We start from the raw sequence: 12149 nt of genomic DNA, 5'->3' as shown, positions 1-12149 counted from the left end.
AGATGCAACTCTCTCTTGAGAGAGAGTTCGGGTCTCCCAAACAAATACATAACTAGAAACTTCATTTATTTACTTTATTTCATCGAGCATACCGTGGAAGAGGGAAAAGGAACAGGGAAGCTAGGCCAACTGGTCGAGCTCCTCCTTTCGTTTTGTTTCAAAAAGGAAAGGAAAAGCCAAAGAACCCCCTCTTTTGGTGAAAGGAACAGAATGGTGAAAGTTGAAACATCGGCTCGCCACTTAATACTTTGGCTTTTAATAAAAGGGACAGCAGATCGACTTCCGAGTTGATTAAGAGAGAGAGAGAGAAAGAGAGAGAGAGAGAGAGAGAGAGAGAGAGAGAGAGAGAGAGAGAATAAAAACCACAAAAAAACGTTTTGTCGACCAGCCTCCTTTTAAACCTCTGTTACACAGGAAGACTGGTCAACCTCATTCCCCCCTCCCCCCACTCACACACACACCCCCTCCCCCTCCACGGAGAGGTTTAATGAGAGAAGAAAGGTAGAAGAAGAGAGTAAAGGCCAGTCATGAGCACGTGGAGAGAATTTGGGAGGGGAATGGGGAGAGAAGGGACAAAGGGGAAGAGGGGAAGAGAGGAAGAGCAAAAGAGCAAAGAGAGGAGCAAAGAGAGCCAACCTCATATTTTATTTTTTTTAAAGATTTATTTATTTTATTTATGCGTAAGAGTACACTGTAGCTATTTTCAGACACACCAGAAGAGAGCATCAGATCCCATTACAGATGGTTGTCAGCCACCTTGTGGTTGCTGGTAATTGAACTCAGGACCTCTGGGAGATATGTGTGTGTGTGTGTGTGTGTGTGTGTGTGTGTGTGTGTGTGTGTGTGTGCCCGTTAGTTTAAAAATCTGCTGTAGACCTCCCTTTTAATATCTGTTTAACAAATATTTTTACCATATTTAAATTTTATTTATTTTATTTTACTTAAAAATAATAATGAATAAAGAGTCAATGTGAATAAACAATAAAACAAAAATCAAGGTGATCGGGGTTGGATTTAGCTCAGTGGTAGAGCGCTTGCCTAGCAAGAGTAAGGCCCTGGGTTCGGTCCCCAGCTCCGAAAAAGAAAAAAAAAAAAAAAATCAAGGTGATCAACAGATACCGACGACTGACATGGAAAAAGTTAATAGATCGCCATAAAAACAGAGTAAGTGCGATGTAAACAATAAAACAGATGGGATGGAGAGATGGCTCAGCGGTTAAGAGCACTGACCGCTCTCCCAGAGGTCCTGAGTTCAAATCCCAGCAACCACATGGTGGCTCACAACCATCTGTAATGAGACCTGATGCCCTCTTCTGGTGTGTCTGAAGACAGCTACAGTGTACTCACATGCGTTAAATAAATAAATTAAAAAAAAAAGAAAACAATAAAGCAGAAATTAAGACGAGGGACACAGAAGGACAAGGGAGATAAAACAATTAAATGTTAACAGACATAAAGTGGGAACGACGGGGTTGGGGATTTAGCTCTGTGGTAGAGTGCTTACTAGCAAATGCAAGGCCCTGGGTTCAGTCCCCAGCTCTGAAAAAGAAAAAAGAAAAGAAAAAAAAAAGAAAAGCGGGAACGAGAGGAAGGGCAAATATAGACGACTGAAACGAAATGATGGAATAAATTTATAAAATAATAATAAAGTACGAGTAAATACGAATAAATGGCAAACTGGACTTTAATAAATGTTTAAATCAAGGTGAATGACAAATACAATTTAGACAAAAAGGTTTTGAAAAATGAAAAGAAATAGAAAGCATATATGAATCAATAACAAGACTGAAGTCACAATGGCCTTTGAAGTGACACGGACGACAAACGTGAAAAACATAAATGAAATAATTTCGACAGCCACGGACATTCACATGGTGTGTTGGGAAACACCGCAGTCTTTATTTGGCGAGTAAAAACGCCTCGGGGAACTCTGTACATAGGAGGCTGGGAGCATGAATCACTCTATCTATCTATCTATCTATCTATCTATCTATCTATCTATCTATCTATCTTTTTTTTATTTTTCTCTCCCTTACATCTTCCCACCATACCATACGTTTCTCCTTATACAAATCCATAGATTTATATATGTTCTTAATTTCATTTTTTTCCTCTGCCACACAGCCCACCACACAGAACCTCTAGATCTCGGGATCCCCTTCTGCCAGCACCAGTGGCAAGGGCACAGCTCCCCAGAGAATTAACTCGATCCGAACATAAGCGCGACAAGAAATTAAAAGTTAAATCGGAAGTGAAACTGAAAATGAAATTTTGGCCGAAAATAAAATAAAATGAAAGGTATAAGTTTTGTGACAATCAAATCATAAATCCCAATTGGGCAAAAAATAAAATTACAAAGTCAAAATTTTGTCCAGTCCACTGTGCTCCTGTGGAATCCCTCCCTGGAACTTGCTCGGTAGAGTAGTCTAGTCCCAAACTCACAGAGGTCTGCCCTGCCTTTCTCTGAAACCTACAGAGCCAGTCAAAACCTACAATCCTTTGTTGTTTGTTTGGCAGTTTGGCAGTTTGTTTGTTCCTGGACAAAAATGTGGGCTCTCTCTGATTCCTATATGTCTGCATGCCAGAAGAGGGCACCAGAACATAAGAGGACACACCACACAGCTCCTGAGAATCCAGAGGGTTTTTTGTTTTGTTTGTTTTGTTTGTTTTTCTTCCTCTTTTCTTTTTTTCCGGAGCTGGGGACCTTGCTCTTCCCAGGGCCTTGCGCTTGCTAGGCAAGCGCTCTACCACTGAGCTAAATCCCCAACCCCGAGAATCCAGGTTTTTGACCAAAACAAAAAACAACAACAGGGGCTGGAGAGATGGCTCAGCGGTTAAGAGCACTGACTGCTCTTCCAGACGTCCTGAGTTCAATTGCCAGCAACCACATGGTGGCTCACAACCATCTGTAATGAGATCTGATTGATCTCTTCTGGTGTGTCTGAAGATAACTGCAGCATACTCAGATAAATAAAAAACAAATCTAAAAAATTAAAAACAACAACAAAAAACACAAAAACAAACAAACAAACAAAACCCCAAAACTAACAACTAGAGGGTAGATATCTGCCTGCCCAGGTCTTCTAGTGCTATTTAAGGCTTCCTGTAGATAATAAAGCTTGTGTATCTTTATCCAGGAACAGAATCATCAAGGCAGGGTAGGAGAGAAGCCCTGTTTGGGATTAAACGTTTCTACAACGTAACAGGAGGAGGCGGAGGGAGAGGGCTCCTCAGACATAAATCTAAAATAGTACAATGGATCATTTTGAAGGCGTGTGGGAGACAGAGTTTTTCTCTGAGTGAGTGTGGAACTCACTGTCCCTGAGCTCAGCTTGTGATGAGAGAGAGAGAGAGAGAGAGAGAGAGAGAGAGAGAGAGAGAGAGAGAGAGATCGAATTTTCTGTGTCTCTCTGTCTCTGTCTGTCTGTCTCTCTCTCTCTGTGTCTGTCTCTCTCTCTGTCTCCCTGTCTCTGTCTCTCTTCCTCTCTCTGTCTCTCTGTCTCTCTCTGTCTCTGTCTCTCCCCCTCCCCCATGCGTGTGTTTGTGTGTTCAACCGGGAGGCAATGGCAGATAAATGTCTGCCCCTCCTCTGTAAGCCAGGCCACTCCATTACTGCCTTTCCTTTTTCTTAGTTTGTTTGGTTTATTCCAAGTTAATTGTATCTGTTTCTTTATTTTCCTCCTCATTTCTTTAGTTGAGTCAGGGTCTTTGCACAAAAGCCCTGGAAATCAGTACCTGGTTCAGGTCTGCAGCCTGCTCACAGAGTTCTACCCACCTTCACCTCTCAAGTGATGCAATCAAAGACATGCAGCACCACACCTGGCTTCTTTTCACATGTACATTTACTTTAGTTCCAATGCTCATTCAGGTCTGAGAGACGGGGAGGGAAGGAGGGAAGAGAGACAGAGAGTGACAGAGAAACAGTTGACAGAGAGGGAGAATTGTGATTAATTATTGTTCCGTCTCCTCAATCACGGTCTACTGGTCGCCATCGTGGCAACCATGCCCGCAACCCTACCTTCGGTAAGATCAAGCATAATGGCGGCAACCATATAATTCCTGCTTAGTCGCACTGAACACTCCGGTCATCACTACCTGTGGAGAATTGTAAGGGGGCTCCTCTGGTCTAGAGAGTAGTACCCTTGAATGAAATGAGGATCACAGCAAGCATTATTTGTTTTGAGATATAAGATGTGGAAAGAACTATATGTGTGGATTTACAGACAGACAGACAGACAGACAGACAGACAGACAGACAGACAGAGAGGACAGGACAGGACAGGACAGGACAGGACAGGACAGGACAGGACAGGACAGGACAGGAGAAAAAAACAAGAACACAAACAAAAACTCAAAATGGAAGTCCGGTTCCAAATAGTCTCTGTCTGCCCTGTCGCTCTAGTGTTGGTGGTCCAGGTTATAAAAGCTTATACATGGGTGGGTGCGGGAAGTGCTGCTGGGTGTTCAGTTCAGGTCCAAGATTATTGCGGGTAACTAGACAACAAAGAAAGCAGTTAGACTGACTCCTACAGTGTTCGGTTTCTGAGTGTGTTATCACACAGAAGAGCCTAACAGAATATGTAATGAATTCTGGCAGCAACAGCAGAAACAACCAATGAGAAAGTGTCCTTATAATACTAGCAACTGCAACAAAATGGCAGACTAGCCAGCTAACAGTTCCCTAGCCATTAACTCATCTGACATAGGCCTTCTTCACGTTGCATCTAGATAGGTCTTCCTGTCTTCCTCTCCAGTGTGTGTGTGTGTGTGTGTGTGTGTGTGTGTGTGTGTGTGTGTGTGTGTGTGTGTGTAAAGAGAGAGAGAAGGAGGGGGAGAGAGAGAGAGAGCTTTAGAGAGAGAGAGCTTTAGAGAGAGAGAGAGCTTTAAAATCAGCACTCAAGCCTTTTCTCTTCCTATCCCTATCCCAACCCCCAAACCAGCAGCAAAGCCACCAGCACTCGAGAGACAGAGGAAGATGAAATCTCTAGTCTGAGAAACAAGAGGAGGTAGATAAACATACCCCCCCCTCTCTCCTTCATAATTTGTTAAAGTGTTCCCTTTGTGTTGTGTGGACTCTACTGTATTAAGCAAGTTTCACATCGTACTATCTCCAAAGAGGAGTCAACAGTCTCTTGGCGTGCAGGCAGTTGTTGCCTGCTTTAAATATTTTTTGGTGTGTTTGTTTGTTTGTTTGTTTGTTTGTTTGTTTGTTTGTTTCAAAACCGAGGGCCTGCCTGCGTTCAACAGATCCAAACCCAGTTCTCAGAGGGGAAAATGGAGTCAAGTCCGAAGTCTGGCATTTAGGTCATCGGCCATTGACAGTCATAGGAGATGGGAATATCGTCCTTTCTCCAATGGAGACTCACCTGGGTATGCATCAACCACATCTAAAGGCAGGCCTGGGTTAGTACGGGGTGGTGGATGGGGAGGAAGGATCTGGAAAGAGCTTTGCGATGGGAAACTATGATCAGAATGTTGCACAGAAAACAAAATTTGAACTTAAAAAAAAAAAGGCTCCCGATATCTATCCAAAAATGAAAGGAAATAAAAACCGACATCAGAACTTTACTAACTGCAAATGCTCCATCTCCCTGTATCCAACCACTCCACTCCCAGATAGGTAGATGATAGTTTGCACTTCTGTCCCAGTTGGGCTGTCGAGGTTAAGGAAGGGAACCACCTCTGTGGTTATGTGATCCACACACGAAATAAAATAAAAGGAGCGGATAAACGTGCCTGGCATTTTAAGATGCTCAATTTCTTTGCAAGCTTCATTTTGTTTCATTCTTTTAAAGGTTTACTTATTTATTTTCACTTACATTGAGTACACTAAAGCCCTTTTCACATACACAGGGCAGTAGAGTGCATGGGATATCCCTTTGCAGAGGGTTGTGAGCCACCATGTGGTTTCTGTGGAATCGAACTCAGGACCTCTGGAAGAGCAGAGCGGTGAGTGCTCTTAACCTCGGAGCCATCTCTCCAGCCCTTGACAAGCTTTATTTAACTAAACATTAAACATGAATCAGAAACGCCAAACCCTGTACATATATGGTCCAGATTCACCCTTACTTAGAAATCCCCGAGCTGGCAGGGCGAGGCTGGGAATTGAGAGTGAGCAAAAAGGGGAGTCTGCCTCTTTCCCCCAGGGTGTGCTATCAACTCCATTACCATTTCCAAACAGCTGGGTGTGAGTCTAACTAAGGTTTCCTTCAGTCAGACTTTGCCAGGAGCCGGAGCCCTGACAGGACAGCGAGAGCGATGATCAGACATCATTTCACAGTGAAATCATCACTCGCTGATTTCAGGCAGAAAACTTTAGAAAACTCTAAACTCTAAAGAGGCACTGAAGCGTGCTAGGGCAGCAGCAGTACTTCCCCACTGACCTTCAGGGACCTGCATATTCTCCAGCCCCGCCCCACCCCACCCCCTCTCAGCTAGCTCCTGTCCACCTCCCCCTCCCCCCACATACAGGGAGGAGGCCTTGTGTGGGGGGGGGGCGGCGGGGAGATGCAACTCTCTCTTTTTTTTTTTCCTTTTCTTTTTTTCTTTTCTCTCTTTCTTTCTTTCTTTCTTTCTTTCTTTCTTTTTTTTTTTCTTTTTTTTTTCTTTTTCCGTAGCTGGGGACCGAACCCAGGGCCTTGCGCTTGCTAGGCAAGCGCTCTACCACTGAGCTAAATCCCCAACACCCGCAACTCTCTCTTGAGAGATAGTTCAGGTCTCCCAAACAAATACATAACTAGAAACTTCATTTGTTTACTTTATTTCATCGAGCATACCATGGAAGAGGGAAAAGGAACAGGGAAGCTAGGCCAACTGGTCGAGCTCCTCCTTTCGTTTTGTTTCAAAAGGAAAGGAAAAGCCAAAGAACCCCCTCTTTTTGGTGAAAGGAACAGAATGGTGAAAGTTGAAACATCGGCTCGCCACTTAATACTTTGGCTTTTAATAAAAGGGACAACAGATCTCCCTCCTATTTGGTTAAAAAAAAAAAAGGAATTAAAACACCACAAAAACGTGCTGTCAGCCAGATTCCCTTTAAACCTCCGTTATAGAGGAAGACGGGTTTTTTAAGCATCATTTTAAATATATAAATATGTATTTGTGTGTGTGTGTGTGTGTGTGTGTGTGTGTGTGTGTGTGTGTGTCCGTCCGTCCGTCAGTCAGTCAGTCAGTCAGTCAGTCAGTCAGTCAGTCAGTGTCTTCTGTATGGAGAGGATGTGCTGACTCTGAAGCTATGATCTAGACACTTTCTAGATCACAGTTAAAAAGTTTTTAATAACTGTGTGAAGGAGACAGGTAGGGTGTGTGTGTGTGTGTGTGTGTGTGTGTGCATGCATGCATGTGGGGGGGAGGGAGGCTTTGATATCAGCACTCAAGCTTTTTTACTTCCTATCCCAATCTCCCCAAACTACCATCAAAGCAGCACTAGGGAGGCAGAGAAAGGTGAATCTGAGAGTTTCAGTCCTTCCCGCCCTACAGACGAATACAGAGAAACCCAGTCTGAGAAACTAGGGGAAGGGGGAGGGGAGAGAGAGAGAGAGAGAGAGAGAGAGAGAGAGAGAGAGAGAGAGAGAGAGATCAAATTCTCTTGTGTCTGTCTCTGTTTTTCTCTATTCTCTCTCTCTCTCTCTCTCTCTCTCTCTCTCTCTGTGTGTGTGTGTGTGTGTGTGTGTGTGTGTTTGTTTGTTTGTTTGTTTCAAAACCCAGAGCCTGTCTGTAACAGATCTAAACACAGTTCTTGAAGGGGAAAATGGAAACAATTCCATAGTCTCTGGCAATGAAGTCATCTCCCATTGAAAACCACAGGAGAGGGGAATATTGTCCTCAACTAGGCATATATCAACCAGTATTTCACAGGCAGACCTTCAGGGAGGTGCAGATTCACCAGCCCTACCCTCCCTCCCATCCCCCAGCATCCCTGCTCATCTCCTGTCCACCATTTGTTGATTCATTGTTGCTGTTGCTGTTGCTGTTGCTGTTGCTGTTGCTGCTGTGCTGTTGCTGCTTGTTGTTGTTGTTGTTGTTGTTGTTGTTGTTGTTGTTGTTGTTCCTGGTGTGAAGAACACTGTGAGGTAGCCTTCCTCTAATAAACCCTCTGGTCTTTAGGGATCCTTCACCCACTCACTCTCTGCCAGACTGAGTTCACAGCAGAAAACGCGTTTTTGAGAGAAACATGTTCCTGGTCCTGTGTGCATATTGAGGGAGGCATGAGAAAGGGATAACAAGGAAGGAGACCCGGCAGTGGTAGGGGGCTGGGATGGGGTCGGGGGTGGGTGTCCTAGCTTGCTAATCCAACTGACCCACTTGCTGTGTAAATAAATATTTTGCATTCTGTGTCCCTTGTTTGATTTCTCACTAAATTCCAGATTGTCAATCTCCCTGTGTCGATTGCACAAGAACCCAAATGGGGATGCTGGGTGGTGAGCTGATTCCTCCCTAGAACACCTGTGCACTCTCTCATAGTCTCTAAGCTCCTTGCTGGACTCTTTTGGGCTTGGACCTGGCTGTCTGTAAGCCAGGAAGGAAGGAAGGAAGGGAGGGAGGGAGGGAGGGAGGGAGGGAGGGAGGGAGGGAGGAGGAGGGAACAGGCCTCAGTTGAGAATCCCAATTTTCTAGTTCACTGCATCTGATGGCTGGCTGACCCTTCCAGGTGAATTGTATTTTTTTTCCTTTTCACTCCTTTATTTGAGTCAGGGGTGTCTGCACATAGACCTGGAAATCAGTACCTAGATCAGGCCTGCCTGCCTGCCTGCCTGCCTGCCTGCCTGCCTGCCTGCCTGCCTGCCTGCCTTTCTATCTCACAGAGACACAGTTCTAAACACCTCTGCCTCTTGAATGATGGAAATAAAGACATGCACGAACACCTGGCTTCCTTTCATTGTACATTTAGCCTAATTTCAGTTTTATTCATGTCTGGGAGGGAGACTTGCTTGTGTGCTGTAGTTCAATTCCTTTCACTGTGTGGTTTCCCCACCACCTTGGCCACCATGCCACGTGGAAGAGAAGAAGAGATGAACCATATTGTTGGCACCCATATAACAAACACTTGGTTGCTTCCTCTGAGCCCTCTGAGTATCCTTACATCTCTGTATTTTAAAGTGGTTTTGTTTTGTTTTTTATTGCTGTCAAACTCTCTCTCTCTCTCTCTCTCTCTCTCTCTCTCTCTCTCTCTATCTATATGTGTGTGTGTGTGTGTGTGTGTGTGTGTGTGTGTGTGTGTGTGTGTGTGTGTATTTTTTTCTTCCCCAGAGCTGAGGACTGAACCCAGGTCCTTGAGCTTGCTAGGCAAGGACTCTACCACTGAGCTAAAACCCCAACCCCTATCTCTGTGTTTTAAAAAGTAGACTCTGGAGCAATACCGGGCAGGTCTCCAGGCGGGTCCTTCGCTTTATTTTATTCTTTTTGTTTTTAATTGTTAAGATTTGTTTGTTTGTTTGTTTGTTTGTTTGTTTTATGTCTATTCGAGTACCCTGTAGGTGTCTTCAGACACCCCAGAAGAGGGCATGATTGACAATTACAGATGGTTGCAAGCCGCCATGTGTTGGCTGGGTATTGAACTCAGGACCGCTGTAAGAGCAATCAGTGCTCTTAACGACGGTGCCATCTCTCCATCCACCTACTTTATTTTATTCTCTATGCTCTCTTGTGCGAGTCAAGGTCAAGCAGGCAAGAAACACCCAAACAGATTGGTCCATCACCACTTTCTGAATTCTTTTTGTTGTTGATGTCAGGGATGTAAAGCAAGTTTACCCATGAAGAATTGTAAGGGAGTCCTTCTGATTTAGAGAATAGCAGCCTTGAAATGAAATGAGAATCACAACAAGCATTTGTCTTATTGTTTTTGTTTTTTTCTTCCTTTTTCTTCGGAGCTGAGGACCGAACCCGGGGCCTTGTGCTTCCTAGGCAAGCGGTCTACCACTGAGCTAAATCCCCAACCCCTACATTTGTCTTAAAGTCTGAAAAACACAAAACAAAACAAAACAAAACAACAACAACAACAACAACAACAACAACCAAGAACAAACCATGAGACCGCAGAAATCCTCAGGCGGAGGAGTAAGGAGCTAGTTTTTATTGGTTAGGGTATTATTTGGTCGGGTGGGGGTAGGGGTGGGGGTGGGGGTGGGGGTGGGGGTGTTGTCCTTCCTACACCTCTCTTGCATGAATGAGCTGAACATTACTTAAGCTTGTGTCCAAAACTGTCCATTTTTGATTGATCCCAGGAGGGAGGGAGCGAGCCGGGGATACAGCACACCCTCTCTGGCCTCAGAGGTCCAGGCTCCCGCTGGCAGGGCCCGAAGGGACTCCTGGGGGAAAAAATAAAGTCTCCGAGGCACCACCTAGCCGGTTTTATTCTTGAAGAAAAGCAAACATACATAATGGAATAAGGGAAAGAAAAACCCTGTTTTCTATATACACAAGCAGTCGTAATTTGTTATAGTGTCCCCTTTGCGTAGTTTGGATTCGATGACTTTATTTTATCAAGCAAGTTTTAAACAGCGGTAACTCCAAAGAGGAGTCAACAGCCCCTTTAAGTGCAGTCATTGACCCTTTGGTCTGTCTGTCTGTCTGTCTGTCTGTTTCAAAACGAGGAGGGCCTGCCTGCCTGCCTGCCTGCCTGCCTGCCTGCCTGCCTGCCTGCCTGCCTGCGTGCATCAGATCTAAATACAGTTCTCAGAGGGGAAGACAGAGACAAGTCAGAAGTCACTAGCACTCAATGGACGACCACCAACCTAAGGGCAGGCCTAGGGTAGAATTTGATGGACGGACGGACGGACAGACGGACGGACGGACGGATGGACAGATGGACAGAAAGGATCTAGGAGGAGCTTTGGGAAAGATGAAAAGCCTCCATTTCCCCCCAAAAGAACGAGCCCCAACAGCTGGGCTCTTCGAGATGAGTTATAAGGGGAACCACACATACAGTTTTGTATCACACATACAGTTTGTCATCATCCGTCAATACCAGGTAGACTTTTCAACGTATGTAGGTAGCTGTTGACAGGTCAGTCCTTTACTAAGCCTCATGTAAGCTCTGCAGGGTAAGCCTCAGGAATTCATCTGTGCGTCCCGCAGGGTATGCTTTCTTGCTTTGTTAAAGGCTAGACTTTGTTGCTGTCTGTCTGTCTGTCTGTCTGTCTGTCTGTCTGTCTGTCTGTCTGAATGAATGAATGAATGAGCGAGGGAATGAACGAATGAGGAGGATGCACATGCCTATGGTTTTAAGATGCTTAATTTCTTTACAAGGTTTATTTATTTAAACATTAAACATTGGGGTTGGGATTTAGCTCAGTGGTAGAGCGCTTGCCTAGGAAGCACAAGGCCCTGGGTTCGGTCCCAGCTCCGAAAATAAAATAAAATAAAATAAAATAAAATAAAATAAACATTAAACATTAATCGGAAATAATGGAGTCAGCAGTTAAGAGTTCTGACTGTGTTCTTCCAGAGGTCCTGAGTTCTATTCCCATGGTGGCTCACAACCCTCTGTTATGGGATCGATCTGCTGTGTGTCCAGACAGCTGCAGTGTGCTGTTTGTAGGGTAAAGAAAAAAATACTAAAGAAGAAAAAAAAAAAAGAGAGAGAAAAAGTTAGAAGCACCAAGTCAAGTCATGTAAATATTGCCCACATTCGGATTTAGACATGCCTGAGCTGTCAGGGCGAGGCTGGCTGAGAGCGAATCAGTGAACGATCGGACTCTTCCTCTCTGTGAGGGTGTGTCATGAACTCTATTACCATTTCCAAAGAGTTAGGTATGCTGGGCAAGTGGACCGGAAAGCCAAGGGAGGAGAGGTATGCCTACACGAGTCCACCCAACCCCCCCGCCCCCCCCCCGAGGGAGACATCCTCGAGTGGTGGGGGGAGGGGCGAAGGTGTGGAGGGATAATTTCCAACAAATAAATCCCAACAAATAAATTACTAGAGACTTGATTCATTGATTTACTTTAAATTTATTGAGTGTATCGGGAAAGAGGGAAAATGGGTCAAGGAGGGAGGGAGGGAGGGAGGGAGGGAGGGAGGGAGGGAGGGAGGGAGGGAGGGAGAGAGGGATATCTTTTCCTCCAAATCTGCTGGTATGTAGTCTCAGTGCGTCAGAAAAAGACTGCTTCTGGCCTCCTTTCTGATTACCCCAAGGCAGTCTGGTCACCGTGCT

This window comes from Rattus norvegicus, unplaced genomic scaffold, assembly GCF_021556685.1.
Source record: "Rattus norvegicus strain SHRSP/BbbUtx unplaced genomic scaffold, alternate assembly SHRSP_T2T unassigned-0000116, whole genome shotgun sequence".
NCBI lineage: Eukaryota > Metazoa > Chordata > Mammalia > Rodentia > Muridae > Rattus > Rattus norvegicus.
This window is presented reverse-complemented; position numbering follows the sequence as displayed.